The sequence below is a fragment of the Suncus etruscus genome, chromosome 5, assembly GCF_024139225.1.
Source record: "Suncus etruscus isolate mSunEtr1 chromosome 5, mSunEtr1.pri.cur, whole genome shotgun sequence".
Lineage (NCBI taxonomy): Eukaryota > Metazoa > Chordata > Mammalia > Eulipotyphla > Soricidae > Suncus > Suncus etruscus.
The window spans coordinates 12,167,636-12,187,670 of record NC_064852.1 but is presented as its reverse complement, the minus strand read 5'-3'; the positions used below and the strand labels follow the sequence as shown (position 1 = coordinate 12,187,670).

Genomic DNA, 20,035 nt, shown 5'->3' with positions numbered 1-20,035 from the left:
GTGGAAGAGAGAAAAGAACCTAGAAAGAAAGGTGCTATTGAAGGCCTCCATTTTGGAAGCATCAAAAATGCCATTGACAAACTTGGTGAGTCCTAAAGGAGAACTAGCATTGAGGTCAAGAAGAATAGTTTTGTTGATTGTAAACTAATGGTAAACTGTGGAGAAACATTGCAATTGCAAAGTTGGGTTGGTGCTGACACATAAGGTCACATGAGGTGCCGGTCCTCAACGTATCACACAGACCAGGAAATCAGGGTAGATATTTGGAAATCATGATGTGAATGAGAAAGATGAAGTTTTGAGAGCTGTTTGCAGTTGCATACAATTCAAGAACTGAACTTCGTGGTAAATAAGAGACCTAAGTATGTGGCATAGATTGCTTTGGGGCGGTCCATCAAAGTAGGGGGGATCCAGAAAAGATGATTTGATCTAGTGATGGGCTGTGGACATTTTTTTGAAGCCATTGATATGGTCTGAAGTTGCATTTGTTTTCATTGCTTTCAGGCAGAATCTACGCATTGTCTTTGACCAGATATCCTCCTAATCACTCGTCCCTTTAACATATGGATAAAGTGCTTTTAGATTTACGCTATTAGGGGACAGAAAGCAAGCTATTTAAGAATAATTGATAGGGGCTGGAGTGATAGCACAGTGGATCAGGCATTTGCCTAGCACGTGGCTGGTCCGTTTTCTATCCTCAGCTTCCCATGTAGTCCCTTGAGCCCACCAGGAATAATTTTTCAGCTCATAGCTAGGAGTAACCCTTGAGCACCTCCAGGTATTCCCCGCCCCCCCCCCCCCCAAAAAAAAAAAAAAAAGAAAGAAAAACTGATAGGGTTGGAGCAGAGAAATAGCACAGCAGGCAGGACCAAATAACTTGCAAGTGGCCAACTTGGGTTTAATCTCCAGTATCACATATTGTTTCCTGAGCTCTATTAGGAATAATGCCTGAGTTTAGGGCCAAGAGTAAACCCTGAGCACTGCTGGCTGGGTTGGCTCCCCAAACAAACCCCCCAACCCAAAAAACAAAATAAATAATTCATGGGTTTGGAGAAATGGCTCAGTGGGTTGAGCATATACTTTTTACAGCACATGAGTTCCATGTGGTACCACTATCAAGAACAGAACTGAGAGTTGTCCCTTACGTATGTTGTGGTCAAAAAGAGGAAAAACAAAACCAAAAACCCTATATGTGCTTAAGAAAATGAAGTATATGGAACTACAAAATTCTCAAGAACTCATACATTTGATGATGAGTTCTATTTCTTTTCTTTTTTTTTGGAGGGGGTACACTGGTGACGCTCAGGAGTTACTCCTGGCTATGCACTCAGAAACCGCTCCTAGCTTGGAGGATCATATGGGATGCTGGGGATCGAACCGAGGTCCATCCTGAGTCAGCCGCTTGGAAGGCAAACATGCTACTGCTGCGCTATGGCTCTGGCCCCATGATAAGTTCTATTTCTGTTATCACCTTCATATATAATATAAACCTAGCACAGATACTCTTACAACTTTTGTATGACAAATATTACAGCTTCTAGATACAAGCAGTGGAGAAAACTAGATGAAAGGTTTGAGCAGATACTTGATCAAAGATAATATATAAGTTGTAAATAGCATAAGAAAAGATGCCGGGGCTGGGCGGTGGCGCTAGAGGTAAGGTGCCTGCCTTGCCTGCGCTAGCCTTGGATGGACCGAGGTTCGTTCCCCCGGCGTCCCATATGGTCCCCCAAGCCTGGAGCAACTTCTGAGCACATAGCCAGGAGTAACCCCTGAGCGTTACCGGGTGTGGCCCACAAACCAAAAAAAAAAAAAAAAAGAAAAAAAGAAAAAAGAAAAGATGCCTAGCATTTCTAGTCATTAAGAAAGTGCAAATTATAACTAGAGAAAGTCCCCCCTCCATACAAGGGCTAAAATTAAAATGATTGACAGTACCAGAACCAATTTCATGTTTATATGAAGCAGTTGTATACCATATAAATTCCTGAATGACAGAGGTGAGTCTTGGAGTTCAAGTGAGCTTTTTTGGTTTGTTTGTTTTGGTTTTTGGGTCACACTCAGCTGCGCTCAAGGGTTACTCCTGGCTCTACGCTCAGAAATCGCTCCTGGCAGGCTCGGGGGACCATATGGTATGCCGGGATTCCAACCACTGTCCTGCATGCAAGGCAAACACCCTACTTCATGCTATCTCTTGGGCCCCTCAAATGAGCTTTTTAAGGGTCTTTTTCCTGAGCACCTCTCAAGTTGCCATTTCCCTTTCAATATGCCTGTCAGAAAACTGGACTTTATTTACCCTGTTCTGCAATGTACTCACCATGACAATATCTATATGCTAAAGAAAGTGGTTGGAGTTTGTCTCATTCCCCTAAGGCCATGCTGATTACTGGAACAGGTTCCCTCTCTCACTGGTGCTGGTTTCTACCCTATTCCTTGAACCCGAGCTCAATATTTCTTCTGGAACTCACTCTTTAAAAATATTACTATTTTAAGTCTTTATTGATCTACGATGTTTGACAGTAGCTACGATGATTGACAGTACTGTTAGTGACATCACACCCAATACTAGAGTACCTGACTCCACTGAACACCTCTGCCCCCCCCCCCCCAGGGCTGATGCCCCTTCAACATCCCCAGTAAATTCAGTTCTGTAGACTAATTCTCTATTTGTACTGACTTTGGTCCTTTGTTGCTACCTTATTGTATATAAGTCACATAGGAGAGAAATTATTCTGTCATTTGTCCTTTTGTCTTCCTCTTCCTTTCTTCTCCTCCTTGTCTGAATTCAGAAGACTTTATTCAGGGAAACTGAAAGAAAGGGAAGGAATGCAGATTATGGAAGGATTCCTTACCCTTTTCCTTCTGACTTCACTCAACACGATCTGGTTTAGTTTTGTCCATGCTATGACAAATTGCATGGATTTTGTCCTTTCTTACAGCTGTGTAAGAAAGCTGTGTTCCATTGTGTGTATATACCGCAGCTTCATGCTTTCATATCCTGGTTATTATACTGAGCACTGTAAAGAACATCATACGGGTGCACATATCCTTTTGAATACGTATGTTTTTGTGTTTGAGTTGTAAATACTTAGAAGTGGTATTGTATTAGTTTTGTAGTATTGTGGTATTATTTTGGGAGTAGATAACTAGAAGTGAGTTATATGGGAGTTTTATTCCTACCTTTTGAGAGATCTTCATACTGCTTTCCATAGAAATTGAAACATTACATTTCGCCGAGTGGATAAGGAAGGGTTCCTTTCTCTACAAAACCTTGCCAACGCGAGTTGTTTCCAGACTTGCTGAAATAACGCCTTTCTCACTGGTATGAAATAATATATCTTTTATTTTTTAACTTACACTTCCTTAATTGTAAGTGATGATAAACATTTCTTCATATGCTTATTGGCCATATTTTCTTTGGGCAAAGTGTCCGTTAACATTCTCTCCTCATTTTTGGATGGGTTTGTTGGTTTTTCTTTTGTTTTTGAATTTTGGTGAGTGCTCTTTATAGATGTTTGGTCTGATATGTTGTATATAAATATTTTCTCTAAGTAGGGTATCTTTTTGATTTCCTTTTGCAGTACAGAAGGTTTTCAATTTGATGTAGTCCCACTTGTTTTTGTTTTTGTTGTCATTGTCTCTGTGGTTCTCTTGCTGAAAAAAACCTCTGAGGTACATTTCCTGGAGTGTTCTGCCTGTTTTCTTCATTGTATTTTGTGGATTCTGGTCTAACTTGAACTTTATTTATTTATTTATTTATATATTTTTGGGTCACAACAGCAGTGCTCAGGGGTTACTCCTGGCTCTGTGCTCAGAAATTGCCCCTGGCAGATTTAGGGGACTATATGGGATGCTGGGAATCAAACTGGGATCCGTCTGGGGCTGTGTGCAAGGCAAATGCCCTGTCACTGTGCTATTGCTCCAGTCCCCATAATATGGATTTTTAAATCCACTTTGAATTTACTTTTGTGAATGGTGTGAGATTCTGTTCCAATTCCATTTTTACATGTGACTATTCAGTTTTTCCAATATCTTTTTTTATTATTATTATTTTTTTTACTTTTTTGGGTCACACCCTGTGATGCTCAGGTTACTCCTGGCTATGCACTCAGAAATCGTTCCTGGTTTGGGGGACCATATGGGACACTGGGGGATCAAACCAAGATCCATCTTAGATTGGCCGCTTGCAAGGCAGATGCCCTACCGTTGTGCTGTCACTCCGGCCCCTCCAAAGTCTTTTATTGAAAAGCTTTGTTTCCTGAATTTCACTCTAGGCTCCTGTCCACTTTCAATATGGGGGTTACCTTGAGTCATCCTGAAAACGGTAAACTCACCACTACTTTGGTTATACTTTGAATCTTAGTCTTTTGCCCTTATCTGTCCATGTCTGTTTGCTTTCTAGATTTTTCAGAGATCTATTCCATCCATGATGGCAGCTTGAGTATTTGGATATATTTTCTAGTTATGGGAGTCAGTGCAGAGTGCACCTAAGACATTTGATGTGGAACCAGACATCTAGATTTCTTTTTGCTTATCTTGCTAAACACTTTTTGCATTTTGAATACCATATTTTTTGCTCTATTAAGACACACCTCACCATAAGACGCACATAGTTTATATAAAATCTTTATTTAAGCACCATGATTACAAGCATGTTTGTAGTTGGGTTTCAGTCATAAACAGACAAACATTCCATCAAGCGTTGAAATATGAACAGTTGTAACAATGAAATATGTTGAGCCTGAGCATTAATTCAGTGAGCCGAGTGCTGGTTGTTTGTGTGTTAGGCCTGGGTTTGAGCTCTGTCAGGAATAACATCAGAGCACAGAGCTGAGCTGGGAGTAGCCCCAAAGCACTGCTCAATGTGGACTACTCCACCACCAATAAAGATAGTTTCTTTTTTTTTTTTTTTTTTTTGGTTTTTGGTTTATGGGTCATACCCGGTGGTGCTCAGGGGTTACTCCTGGCTCTGTGCTCAGAAATCGCTCCTGGCAGGCATGGGGGACTGTATGGGATGCTTCGAACCACCGTCCATCCTGGATCGTCTGCTTGCAAGGCAAATGCCCTACCGCTATGCTGTGTCTCCAGTCCCCCCCTCCCCCCGTTTTGGTTTTTGGATCACACCTGGTGCTCAGGGGTTACTCTTGGCTCTGTGCTCAGAAGACACTCCTGGCAGGCTCAGGGGACCATATGGGATGCTGGGATTTGAACTGTGGTCCGTCCTGTGTTGGCTGCCTGCAAGGCAAATGCCTTACCGCTGAGCTATTGCTACGGACCTGAAAGATAGTTTCTTTTTTGACATGGTCACATCTGGCATTGGTCTGGGGCTATTTTCAACTTATTGTTCAGGAAGATATGAATAGTGTTTGGGGGCTGTTTAGTACTAGGAATTAAACATGCAAAAATGTGCTTTAGTGGCTGGAGAAATAGTACAACCCTTGTGGTACGACCCTTGCCTTACATTCGGCCAACTCAGATTCAATCCCTGACATTCCATATGGTTCCCTGAGCTCCTTAGGAGTGATTCCTGAGTGACCCCAAAGCAAAAATCAGGCAAAAAATTGTGCTCTAGCCCCTATCTTTCTGTGATGAATACCATGCTGTCACCTTTTCTACCTTCCTCTTTGCAGAATGTCCACAGATGGGATTATCAGATCCCCAAGTCTTAGCCCAGAACAAGATATTCAACTTGAAAACCACATCATTTTAAATTTATTTTTATTTGTTTGGGGGCCACACCAGGGGGTTCTCTAGTGTTACTCCTGGTTTTGCACTTTAGGAATCACTCCTGATGATGCTCAGGGGACCATATGGGATGCTGAGGATTGAGCCTGGGTCTGACTGTCCAAGACAATCCCTCTATCCATTGTACTATCTCATCCCCTGTGCTCAAACTGTAACATTCAAAGAAATTATTATATGTCACTTAGGCATGTATTTCTTCATGGCCATTCATGTTTGACTATTTAGCTTCACATTTTATATTTTGTTTCTTTGATGAGGTTGTAAGCTTCTTAAAAGCTATTATATGTATGTATTTAGATTACTCATAAATATGTGTTGAATGAGTTAAATTTAGATGCTGTAGATGATAGTTGGAACCCAGAAATATTTATAGAGTACACATTTAAGTATATTACAGTTTTGAATGTTTATTTCCCAAGGAAAAAGAAGTTTTTACATGGGTTTTGAGTCTCTTACCCATCTTTCTTATCAGGGAGATTCATTCAATTAAGGAACTTAGTATTTGTTAAAAGTAGGACTTTCATGTGCTGGAGAGAGAATATAAGAGGGGAAGGGGCCTTGCAGGTGGCCCAACCCTGGTTTGATCTGTAGCACTGAATGGATCCCAAAAGTACCAGCAGGAGCCACTTCTGAACACAAATCCTTGAGCACTGTTGGGTCTAGCTCCCAACAGTGCTGCTGTAGCTGTGATAGTGGATTGAAGCCTGAGACCAAGCTGGGTATAGCACCTAATCATTATCAGGTATGGCCCAAGCACATTCAAACAAAAGAGAGAAGGGAAGCAAGTTTCCTGATCTAGTGGGCAGTATGTCCAGCTTAGTAGAAAGCATAGGGTTGAAGCCATGACATAAAGTTTTGAAGCAGGGCCCGGAGAGATAGCACAGCGGCGTTTGCCTTGCAAGCAGCCGATCCAGGACAAAAGGTGGTTGGTTCGAATCCCGGTGTCCCATATGATCCCCTGTGCCTGCCAGGAGTTATTTCTGAGTAGACAGCCAGGAGTAACCCCTGAGCAACGCCGGGTGTGGCCCAAAAACCAAAAAAAAAAGTTTTGAAGCAAATCTTTGACTGCAGAGAGTAATTGAGTTTTGTTAGGGAGTCTGGGCATCCCCAGAGAGTAGGAGGAGCCTTTTGGCCATGAAATTTACAGATCTGGGGTCAAGCACCATTATAGGTGCATAATGAATTGAATCAAACATTTCTTGTAGATTGAGCACATTTGGAGATTAAGAACCGGTTCCTTGAAGTAAGAATAGACTTGGATGTGAGTCTGTAGATAGTCACTTATTATATAATTGTCTTTGGGTAAACTGTTGAATTTCTGCAAGATTAGAAACACTCAGATTCACAAATACTCTCTTGAAGTTGCCAGAGAAAATGAGATGTAGTATGTAAAGTGTTTAACCTTAAGGGATTCTGAAATAAGTTAATAATGATAAATATATGTACAGGGCTTGACAGGGTGTGTGTGTGTGTGTGTGTGTGTGTGTGTGTGTGTATGTGTGTGTGCAGGGCTTAACAGGGGTGTGTGTGTGCTTGACAGGGGTGGTGTGTGTGTAATATATGTATAGGGCTTGACAGGGTGTGTGTGTTGTGTGTGTGTGTGTGTGTTCATACTTATTAGAGTTTTTTGTTTTGGTGCTTTTGTGGACACCTGGCAGTGCGTAGGGATTCTAGCTCTGCACTTGAAGATCACTTCTCCATAATTGAACCTGGATTGGCCATGTGCAATACAAGTGCCCTACCTACTATACTGTCGCTTTGGCCTTTGTGAGCGGGGTTTTTTTGTTTTGTTTTTTTTTTATTTTTTGTTTTTGTTTTTGGGCCATGTCTGGTGGTGCTCAGGCATACTCCTGACTGCGATTTCGCTCCTAGCAGGCTTGAGGGACCATATGGAAAGCTGGGGATTGAACCTGGGTCCGTCCCGAGTTGTCTGCATGCAAGGCAAATGCCCTACTGCTGTGTATCACTCTAGCCACTGTGAGCATGTGTTTTTATTCCTGAATGCAAGTGCAAATCTTGGAGCATTAGCATTTTCTCAATTGCTGTATTCTATGGGACCGAAGCCTGGGTTCCAGAGCCTGGGTACCTCCCTTCTTAATACCTGATCTTGGCAAATACTTTAATGTATCTATATCTTAGTTTCTTCTTTAGCAGCACATGGAATCCAACTACTTATCATGGGCTTCCTTTGTTTGTACATATGCTCTTTGAGCTTTTGGTTTTGTTTGTTAGTGTTTTGTTTTAGTATTACACATAGTAGAGCTCTAAGGCTACTCCTGGCAGTGTTCAGGGGATCACCAGGCATTGTCTATTGATCCTCAACTTCCTATATTCAATGCATGCACTCAGCCCCTCCGCCTCCTTTTTTGGCTTTACCTAGTGGTGCTTAGAGGTTATTCCTAAGAATGTGCTCAGGGATCACTCCTGGTGGTCTTATGAATATTGAAGATTCAACCTGGACTGACTGTATGCAAGGCAACTATCCTGCCCACTGTACTCACTCTGGCCCTACGCTCAGCCCATTACCTGTCTCCACTCCTGTGCTCTTTGTTTTTAGTGCTATGGAATCTTTTGTTAGAGGAAACCTTACTTACAACTTAGACATATCACCCAGGTAAAGCAGATCTAGCTGGTAGGCCTCTTTCATTTCCCCTGAAGATCACTGATACACATCTGCTCAGCTCTGGAAGTCACTGTCCTGGAGCAGGTGCCTCTAACTACAGAATGTGTGGTATTTGGATAGAGAACTTTCACAAGCTGAGAACTTGGGAAGTTGGCATGTGTGTAATCTAAGATGTTTTACTCTGGAAATCTTGAAGATTCTCATCAATACCTAAAATAGGATTCATAATTTTCAGATGGGGAAAAGATTTGTCCTGGTGGAGCCAAGGATCTTTCTTCATGAGGTGATTAGCTCTGCAGAGGGCCTTCTTTGTGCTAGACTGTGACTTGTCCACTTGAGCTATTTTTCATACCTGCTGGGTTGCTGTTGTTTATTTCTTTTTGTTTGTTTGTTTGTTTCATTTTTGGGTCACATCTGGTGGTGCTCAGGGGCTACTCCTAGCTCTATGCTCAGAAATCGCTCCTGGCAGGCTCGGGAGACCATGTGGGATGCCGGGATTCGAACCACCATCCTTCTGCATGCAAGGCAAATGCCCTACCTCAATGCTATCTCTCCGGCCTCTGTTCTTTATTTCTTGTTCAAAGCTGTATAGTCAGCTCATTGCTAGTACCAGGTCAAGGAGATTGTTTGCAACCTCCTGCTCCCACAACTATGTACAATCTATGCATTTGGCTTTTTACCAACTCCGCTGTGAAGGGTTGTTTGCTAAGTCTGGTTTCTGTTTTGTTTCTCTAATTGTTCTCAAAGCTTTTTGAGAGTACCCTAGGGCCTGAACTAGGGCTGATTAGGTATTCCTTTCCTTACATTGATTGAGCCATATTTGCTATTTATTCATCTATCTAGAATACAGGTATGTGTTCAGTTTAAAATGATCATTTTAGGGGCCTTTGGGCATGGCTCAGTGGCTAAAAGTGCCTGTCTTGAAAGAGTGGCACCATGAGTTTGGTCCCCAGTTCTGCCCTGATGTGCCTGAATTATATGCAACATTTTTAAATTGTAGTCCATTTTGGGAGCAGTAGTAAAGCTTTTCATGAGTTCCTCAGGGCTATCTGCCCATACTGTTTTATCTTTCTAGTAATAAAACTTGTTCTTTTAAATACCTGGGAATAGTTTATAGGTAGGCAGCATGGTGATGTGAAATATGTGAAAATGGGGTCTCAGAAACAACCCTATTTCCTGACCTGTTTGTTACCCTGTTACTGTCTGCTAAAGTTTTGACAATGTGAAAAGTTCCATTCTAATCACAAATATTTAGGCAACCTTATTTTAGTGAATTTGAAATATAGGTACATTCAGAGACTCTTAATTTTCCTTCCTTCCTTCCTTCCTTCCTTCCTTCCTTCCTTCCTTCCTTCCTTCCTTCCTTCCTTCCTTCCTTCCTTCCTTCCTTCCTTCCTTCCTCCTTTTTTTCGTCCCTTCTTCCCTCCCTCTTTTCTTTTCTTTTTTTCTTTTCATCTATGTTGCTTTTGGGCAATGCTCAGAGGTTATTCCTGGCTCTGTACTCAGGGATCACTCCTGATGGTGCCTGAGGTACCATATGAGATGCTAGGGATTGAGCCCTCTTCACTGTACTATCTTTCCAGCCCCAGCTCTTGATTTTCATACATCACATTTGTTTTGCATTATTTCTCCTAGGGAGAAGAAATGCTTTTCTTTGGTTTTGCTCAAGTGTGAATTTCTTTCCTATTGTACCATCTCCTTGTGTCTAAAATTCCTTTATGTGTTCTCTGGACTACTGTTTCTATTTGGATAGTCCCTTATTTTCTGGATTGCTTTTAATAACAGTATTTGAAATTTTAAGAATTTTGAGCCTGGGGCTGGAAAGATAGCATGGAGGTAAGGAGTTTGCCTTGCATGCAGAAGGTCGGTGGTTCGAATCCCAGCATCCCACATGGTCCCCCAAGCCTGCCAGGAGCGATTTCTGAGCATGGAGTCAGGAGTGATCCCTGAGCGCTGCCGGGTGTGACCCCAAAAAAAAAAAAAAAAAAAAAAGAATTTTGAGCCTGAAATGTATAACAATGTGTGGATTACTTAGTTTATTGCTTGTTAGGTTAATCATTTGTTTTGATAATAAATAGCATACTCTACAGTGGCTTAATGTATTTTAGTTTGCAAAGCAGTTTCTCATTTTTCTGTCCTTGTATCCCATAAGCAACTTTCAATTTTTTTTCTTTTGGTTTTTGGCCATACCCTGGGGCTCAGGGATTACTCCTGGCTCTGTGCTCAGAAATCGTTCCTGACAGGCTTGGGGGGCTAAATGGGATCGAACCCGCGTCTGTCCCAGGTTTGCCACATTTCAAGCAAATGTCCTTCTGCTGTGTTGTTACTCTGGCCCAACTTTAAATTTTTTAAAATTTGTTATTGGTTTAAAGTTCTGTGGGGTCGTGGGTTTATGATCATACATCTGTCTATGTACAGATTCCCAGGTTGCTGTGACAACCCGCCACAGTCACCATAGTTTTCAGAGCTGAAAAGTTTTGCTATTGTTTACCGACTCCTTTGTGTTGTTTATGTTCCACCTGAGTGGAGTATGTGGATGCTTCCTCTGACTGGAGGAATTTGTGTGTGAAAGGCTGAATGGCTTGTTCCTGTTGTACCAAAAGGAATTTGAACTCAGGCTTTCTGATTCTCAGTCTGGGATTCTCACCAAGAGATCCCTTGTGATAAAGTATTATTAAAAGAGCTGGAGCCGGAGAGATAGCATGGAGGTATGGTGTTTGCCTTGCATACAGAAGGATGGTGGTTCTAATTCCAGCATCCCATATGGTCCCCCAAGCCTGCCAGGAGTGATTTCTGAGCATAGAGCCAGGAGTAACCCCTGAGCGCTGCTGGGTGTGACCAAAAAAAACCAAAAAGTATTATTAAAAGACAATTCAGGGAAATTTTTATTGTTGTTGATTACTTTATTTAAACACCGTGACTACAAGGTTGTTCATAATACAGTAATCTTCCACAGATAAAAAAAGTTATTTATGATTGAGTTTTGATCATGCAATGTACAGCACACCAGTGTACATTTTCCACCACCAATGTTCCCAGTTGCCCTCTTGCCCTTCACCCTATCTGCCTTTGGGGTAGATACTTTTCTTCTTTTTCTCTCTGTCTCTCCGTCTCTCTGTCTATCTCTCTGTTTCTCTCTGTCTCTCTCTCACACACACACGCACACACACACCCACAAACACACACACACTTCATTCCCCCCTCCGTTTAAACACTGTTCGTGTTTAAACATTGTTTAAACATTGTTAGTGAGGGGTACCGTACTTATTTCTTTATCTCTTTCAGCATCCAGTTCTTGTTCAAAGTGATATTTCCAACTCTCATTGTCATAGTGGTCCATTTTCTTCCCTAACTGCACTCCCCTGCTGTTTATAGGAGGCTTCCTACCATAGACTGATTTACCTGGCCCTTATTGCTATTTTCTTTGTTGTTGTTGTTGTTGTTTGTGGGTCACATCCGGCAGTGCTCAGGGGTTTCTCCTGGCTCTACGCTCAGAAATCGCTCCTGGCAGGCTTGGAGACCATATAGGACGCTGGGATTTGAACCACTGACCTTCTGCATGCAAGGCAAACACCTTACCTCCATGCTCTCTCTCTCTCTCTCTCCCCGGCCCCATTGCTATTGTCTTTGATATTATTTCCATACTATCTTTTTTTCCTATATCCCACAAATGAGTGAGATCATTCTATGACTATCTCTCTCCTTTTGACTCATTTGTATCAACCTAATGCTCTCCATTTCCATAGCGTATTTCATGACTTAATTTCTCCTAACAGCTGCATGGTATCCCATTCATTGTGTAGATGTACCACAATTTCTTTATCCAGTCATATGTTCTCAGGCTTTTGGGTTGTTTCCAGATTCTGGCTATTGTGAATAGTGGTGCTATGAACACAGGGAGGCAGAGAGCTTTTCTACTTTTTTTTTTTTGGCACTTAGGGTATATTCCTAGGAGTGGAATTGCTGGGTCACCTGGAAGCTCAATTTCTAGTTTTTTTGAGGAATGTCCATGATGTTTTCCAAACAGGCTGGATCACTAGCAGTGAATGGGAGTCCCTTTCTGCCCATATTTGTACCAGCACTGGTTGTTCTTGTTCTTTGTGATATGTGCCAGTCTCTGTGGTGTGCGATGATATCTCACAATGAGTATTTTGTGGGAGTACTTTGAAGGTGTCTTGATGCTTCGTTTCTCATTAACTTGTCAGTTTGTTCCCTTATCTGTATTGACTATTCAATGTTGGTTTATGATTTCTTCTTTTTATCTGTTGAGTTAATAATCTGTTAATAGGGCCCGGAGAGTTAGCACAGCGGCGTTTGCCTTGCAAGCAGCCGATCCAGGACCTAAGGTGGTTGGTTCAAATCCCGGTGTCCCCATGCGGTTCCCCCGTGCCTGCAGGAGCTATTTCTGAGCAGACAGCCAGGAGTAACCCCTGAGCATCGCTGGGTGTGGCCCAAAAACCAAAAAAAAAATCTGTTAATATCATAATTGATTTTGATACTCAAATTACTCCTGATGTAACCAAGTTGGGGAGCCTTTTATGCTATCTCCTGTGACCTATTCAGAACCCCTAACTTTGTCTGCCTTCCACCCCCATTCTCTGAATACTTCTTTACTTTTTGACACACTATCATATTTCATGTTCATCCTGTATTCTTGCTGCCCTAGCCCTAGAATTGGCAGTTTCCATAGGGAGGTCTAGTTCCCTTTGGAACTGCACATAATAGCTGAGTTGTGGATGCTAGATATGCCCATTGCTATTGGCATATTGCTGTTACCAGACCCTCTGAGTAGATGGTACCTTAGCTCTGGGCTAAGTTTTAACTCATTTCACCAGGACATCAGATTTCTCTGTTTACTGAAAACTTCGAATTTGTACTGATTTGTCCAGTCTACACCTTTCTCCATAGAATTCAGCTGAGGTTTCTGCTGAAGTTCAATGATCAGAAAGGTTTCCCCTTTGCTGCTCTTTACCCTTTTGCCTTCTGGATGGTCTCTTCTTTTACCTTGTGTTCTGGCAGTCCCAATTGCTCAGAGTTTCTTTTCTCCACTGCCCTGTGGGTGCGCTTCTTATCCTGACTCTGTACGATGTTGGCAACTCTTGCCCACCTCACACGGCCAGTCATGGCATACTTGTCCAGGTATCCATGCACCTCATTCTTGGGCATTGTTGCTGTGTTGGGTAATTTCTCTATGGACATTCCCCATGTGGAGATCCTTCTCTCTGTCTGCTCCCCATTCTCATCCATAAAATTCGGTTTCTTATTGCCAGACCACCCCTTACTTACATGGATGTCCTCTGTCCTCACGCAGGAGTTGACATCTCTTGATAGACTACCCCTTTGTCAGAACTATTTTCTTCCCATTGTTTGGACTTTGATGCCCCCATGCTCAGACCATCTCCAACATGGGCATATATGTACCTTCCTCTGCTTACATATTTGGAGAGTACATAGTTCAAGAAAGTGCAGGAGAGGACTTAGGGACATGGGAGGAACTCCTAAAAAGTTTTTTTTTTTTATTTTTTATAATTGGGGATATATGACAACTCCTGAAAGTTGTCAGGGGTCTAACTGCTTCTAGTGGGCCTGGAGGTGGTTGGAGGCTACTAAACCCACGCTTGAAGTGTTTCCTATTTCCTAAGGGCAAACAAGTTATAGGATGACATTGATAAGACACATGCAAATGTGATTAATCTGGTTGTAGAGTCTAGATTTTCCTCTGCTGCTTAGCTCAGGTGAGACATGTGAAATCTCTGGAGTACTGCACGTTGCTGAGGGATGTGCATGTTTGTGCGCTTGAGTGCAGCTCAGCTTCTAGGGTGCTTGTTTTTGTGCTTTGTGGCATAGAAGTTTTCTTTAGGACAAGTGGAACTATAAAGAGTTGTAAATCCTCTCCTAGCTGTGTCTATATATCTTCATTAATTTGACCATAAGGAGTATTATTAGAAATAAAAAGTCGGGGCCGAGAAGGTGGCATTAGAGGTAAGGTGTCTGCCTTGCAAGCGCTAGCGTAGGATGGACCTCGGTTCGATCCCCCGGTTCGATCCCCCGGCGTCCCATATGGTCCCCCCAAGCCAGGAGTGATTTCTGAGCACATAGCCAGGAGTGACCCCTGAGCGTCAAACGGGTGTGGCTCCAAAAAACAAACAAACAAAAAATAAAAAGTCAAGTGTAAAATCTTGAAAAGCCTTGTTTGCACAGTTATAAACCGTAGTTAATCATTTTCTGTCATGCCTCAGTAACGGCTGTATTCCCCTATGGAGGTGTTAACTTGTTCCAGGTCAGAAAGTGCCCTTTGACACAGTGTGTTCAGCTTGAAAACACGGCTTTTGTTTCGAAGTCTGAGGAGACAAATGGAGACTTGTTGGAATCACCAGCACTGCTTTTGTGTTTATTTGTGTAGCTGAAGGAAGGATTCAGTGTTTATTAGGTGCTGTTTGCTAGCATGTTCTGCAGTGCATACAGTTTCTTGTTGCCATTGCATCAGCTGTAAGTCTGCTCAGTGGGTGAGAGTTTGAAATGCCCTCAGCCACCTCAGGTGTGTGCTTGTCACCACTCCACTGCATCTTGTCGTCAGTCTTTGGCAACCAGCTGCAATTTTCCTCGTGGAATGGGCTGGTTTGACTTTCTGTTCCAGGTAGTGGGGGCATGTGGGGTCTCCGGAAGGATGAGGTAGAGCCTTGGGTACCAAGGCTTGAGGGAGCATGACCTCATTGAGCGAGGGGACAGTGTTTCTCTCATGCTATATTATAAGTGGAGAAAAGTAAATCCTGACCGAAAGCTAAGATCTCGCAGCTTGATTGATAATAATAGCAGGGTGCTCCAAAAAAGCCAAACCAAACAACAAATCACAAAACTCAAACACCGAAGCCATTAAGCCCTCAAGCTGCCAGAAGGGTTTTATGACTTCAAGTTGAGTGAACTAAATTGTTTAGGGAATAGGGCCCTGAGCACTGAGCCTGCTCTTTGAGCCAACCCCTGAGCCATGTATTCCAGGGAGATGATATTCAATTCAATAGAAACTCTCTCCTGCCTTTTCCTCTACTTTCGTGCTCCCTAAAGGAAGCCCTGTGCACATTTCCCTTCCTCCTAGCTCATTTTAGCTGTTTGTGTATCACTTTTCTGTATTTAAGAGTTGAAGTGGTTGTCAGCAGTGTGACATTGCTACCTTTGACTCCAAAGGAAGATGTTTTGACAGAGGAACAGGTGGAAGCAGCATAGGAGTCAGTAGATCCCCTCTTCTAAGGGAAAGAGAAGTTATTACGGTGTGTGTTTGTGTGTGTGGGGGAGCCAAGTATCAGGCTTTGGAGGGAGATGCCTTTCAGTACTTGCTGTACCAGGTGTCAGCAGCCTGTCATCAGGGGGGCAGGACGGCTGTTTAACCAGAGATACGCTGGTAGTGCTCCCTTTTGGCTGTATTTTAAGACGGCCTTAAAGTAAAACAAAATGAAAATGCTGCCCAGAGGTTCAGATTTAGTGGGGCTGCAGTGGTAGCACAACAGTAGGGTGGTTTTCTTGCTTATGGCCAATCTGGGACTGACCCGGGTTTGATTCCTGGCACCCTATATGGATTCCTGAGCCTGCCAGGAGCGATTTCTGTTTTTGCTTGTTTATTTTTGTTTTTGTCTTTGGGCCACACTAAGTGGTGCTCAGGGGTTACTCCTGGCTCTGCGCTCAGAAATTGGTCAGAATCAAATCCCTCCTGGATCGGCCTTATGCAAGACAAATGCCCTATCACTGTGCTATCTCTCTGGTCCCCAGGAGTGATTTCTGAGTGCAGAGCCAGGAGTAACCCCTGAACGCTGGTGGGTGTGGCCCAAAAATAAAAACAAAAGATTCAGATTTATTTTCCAAAACAAACAACAACAACAGACATTGTTATTTTGGGATGTGGTCTGGGCCAGGACTTTCGAAAACCCCAGGTCATTATTATTGTAACTACTCAGGCCTTCAAGAAGGCACTGGGAACTGTTGAGCCTGGAGGCCAGAGGGAGGCCACTGAACCCTGTCCAGATTCCTGGCTCTGAGCCTGGGGCCTGAGGCAGCTTTCCGGAGAGGAGGAAAAGTCTGAGCTTGAGATCTGAAGAATGACTTTGTCAATTGAGCAGGGCTGGGAAGAAAGGCAGCTGCATAATTAGACTGGTCAGGTGCTTGGTGTCTTTGACAGGTCCATGCTGATTTGTTTGTTTGTTTTTGGGCCATATTTGGCAGTGCTCAGGGGTTACTCCTGGCTTTGCACTCAGGAATCACTCCTGGCGGGCTCAGGGTACCATAAGGGATGCAGGGGATTGAACCCAGGCCATCTGTGTGCAAGTCAAGTGCCCTATCTGCTGATTTTTGCCTATTCTGCTTTGTCCTCTGAGTTTCTGTGCTCTTGTTTCTGAACTGTGGGTGCTAGTACTACTTGCTTATTAGGCTTGTTGAAGATTAGCTGTGCTTATGAGTATGCCTGGCATAAAAGAAGCAGCATGAGCAAGTATGACAGTGATGTGATTAGGTTTATCCTGAGAGCTATGAGTAGTTCTGTAGGACTGGCTTTCAGAGTGCAAGACTGCAGGAGAGGGGGCTGGTGGCGGGGCCCCAGATCATGATGGAGTGCACAGAAGTACAGCAAGTTATCATGGAATGTCATAGCATAACCGGGACATATCCATGGCCTGTGGTACCAAGCCAGGGAGATCACTCAGTGGGTTGGAGCAAGGTTATCCATGCAGGGTTTAGGGTTCCATGGTCAGCACCACAAATACCCCCAAGCACCATCTGTTGTGACCCTCTCCACTCAAACAAAAATGATACAGTGCTCTGGTCTGGATTGGAAAATCAGCCCTGAATATGGTGTTCTCAACATTATTTTATGGTACTGAATTAACAGTGATTGACAAATAGGATTTTTAGTTTCTTCCTCAAGTAGTCAACATAAGTGAACATTTTGCAGATTAATGAGAAAATAAGTAGTCTCAGGCTAGCCCTAGAGATTGGAAGTTTATAGCCTTAATGAAAATATTCATTAAAAGTCACTTGGCCATTTCCATGTAGAGAATACAGTTTTAAATTTATTTTTTTGATTTGTAGAAGAATAGAAAATGGCTCCATCTGCACTGGCTTCCTAGCCCTTAAAATAACTTATGTATATTTATTGGTGTGTTATATATAACATGTCACATTAGTCATCTAGGACAGCAAACCAAATCATTTGCCTTACTGTCTCCTTTTTAGAAAACAATTACTTAGTGCCCCATTGGGAAAAAATATCTATTTTATTTAAGCAAATAGAAAGTGGGCCCTCAATTTCACTGGAGGCCACTACTGCCCCATGAATCATTCCAGGGTGGGTGGTACAACTCTTCAAACTGATCTAGGGTCAGAGGAAAGATCAGAGACAAGACTTTGGGGCTTGCTGGTATTTGCATGGCTTAGAGCTTGAGACCCTGTGAAGTCATCTGAATAATGAGGGAGGTAGGGAAAGAGGCCCAGGACCAAGTTGGAAGATGGGAGAGTTCACATGAGAATGATCCAGTAGTTACAGCCCAGGGGGGTGGGCAGTGAACCCAGAGACATTGGGGTCTTGGAGATAAGAGAAGAAAATTTGAAGGAGGCAGATTCATCACTTGCATCAAGTGCTGTGGAGAGGTGAAGGGAGGCTCTGAGAAAGGACATCAGGGCAATGTTGAGGTCACTGGTGATCATGACAAGGTGGGGCCAGTGATGTTGGGGCTTCAGAAGCCTGCCTGGCTGAAGTATGTTCAAGAGAGAAAAGGTGAAGCAGCAGCAGAGAAAAATGAATGAAGACAAGGTTAGGTCATTGTCTATGCAAAGATCGCAGGTCTGTACAAAACTCTAAATTAGTGGCGCAGTTTAAGGTGTCTAAAAATCCAGTATGTAATAAATACCTGTGCCTGTTTGTGCTTATTATTTCTATGTTTCAAATTAATGAAACAATGGAAATTTGGGTGCAAGCTGAGCAGGTGCTCTGAAGAACGTCCATGGAGTTTTAGGGTCACAGGACAGATTTGGAAAGCCATGATCTTAATCCTGAGGAATGGAATTCTGGGATAAAAGCCATCCACTTGCGAAACAGGATTAAAGAAGTTTTTTTTTTTCCTTTTAGGTTTTTGAGGAAATCTTTCTGTTGCTCTTCAGCTGACCTTAGAACATACTTTTCTTTTCTTTCTTTTTTTTTCTTTTTTTTTCTTTTTGGTTTTTGGGTCACACCCGGCAGCGCTCAGGGGTTCCTCCTGGCTCTATGTTCAGAAATTGCTCCTGGCAGGCTCAGGGGACCATATGGGATGCCAGGACTTGAATCACTGTCCTGCATGCAAGGCAAACACCTTACCTCCATGCTTTCTCTCCGGCCCAACATTCTTTTCTTTTATCAAACCCTTTGCTTTAAGATCATTTGACTTGAAAGAGGATATTTCTGTATGGTATCTTCTACAATTTGGTGTCCACAGGTTGCTGACATATTTTAGGATAAAAAGACAGTTTTTTGGGCTGGGTTTTGGGCCACACTTCGTGAATCTCAGGCACTAGTTCTGACTCAGCTCAGGAAGAGACCCTTGGCAGTCCTCTGAGTGACCTGGCGTGGAGCTGGGTATTTTTTTTTTTTTTCTTTTTGGGCCACACCTGGCAGCGCTCAGGGGTTCCTCCTGGCTCTAAGCTCAGAAATCACTCCTGGCAGGCTCGGGGAATCATATGGGATGCTGGGATTCGAACCACCATTCTTCTGCATGCAAGCCTTACCTCCAGGCTATCTCTCCAGCCCCGAGCTGGGTATTAAATGCAGGTTAGCTGCAAGCAGGCAAGCACCTTGCCTGCTGCACTCTCTCTCTCCAGTGTCTTATTTTATTTTATTCATTTTTTTCTTATTTATTTTTTAAAGATAAATATTCTGATTTTGTCTGACGACGCATATTTAACTACTTTTTATTTTAGAATAGTCCACTCTTTGCAGCTTCTTATTTAAAGAGCCTATTAGATTCTTCACTGACAAAATACGTTTATTTTATTTTAACTCCTAAGGAAGAAGGGGGCATGCTATCACATTTTATTTGGTCTAAATAAGATAAGATTCTTAAGATACACCATTATTTTATGGATTACTAAAAAGGAAAAAAAAGAAACACTTAAAATTGTAAGATGATGTAGAATTTAGATGTGGTGAGAGAGAGAGACAGAGACAGAGAGAGAGTAGCTCACCTTAGAATCTTACGAGATGGGGCCGGGAGAGATAGCACAGTGGTGTTTGCCTTGCAAGCAGCTGATCCAGCACCCAAGATGGTTGGTTCGAATCCCGGCGTCCCATATGGTCCCCCGTGCCTGCCAGGAGCTGTTTCTGAGCAGACAGCCAGGAGTGACCCCTGAGCACCGCTGGGTGTTGCCCAAAAACCAAAAACCAAAAAAAAAAAAAAAAAAGAATCTTATGAGACAGAACGGAGCCATAGGAAATGTGAGAATTCTGTTCTCTCTGTATTTGTAACTAGCTGGGGGCCACAGAGAAGGTGGTTGGAATCTCTTTGTCTCAGGTTCCTACCTGTATGGGGAGGGAAATGCCTGTTCACCTGCCTCACAGGGTTATAATGACGATGAAGTGGATCATTATTTTGAAAAGTTAGAACCTACGAAGCAAATTCAAGATCTGCATTTTAGCTGAAATTAAATGAACTCTTAGGT

General features: G+C 42.8%; 1 protein-coding gene across 1 annotated transcript in view; it reads left to right on the top strand.

The window, feature by feature from the left end:
- Positions 1-20,035, top strand: part of DENND1A (DENN domain containing 1A) — a 536,242-nt gene that overhangs the window by 31,085 nt on the left and 485,122 nt on the right. The gene's annotated exons all lie outside the window — the stretch shown is intronic.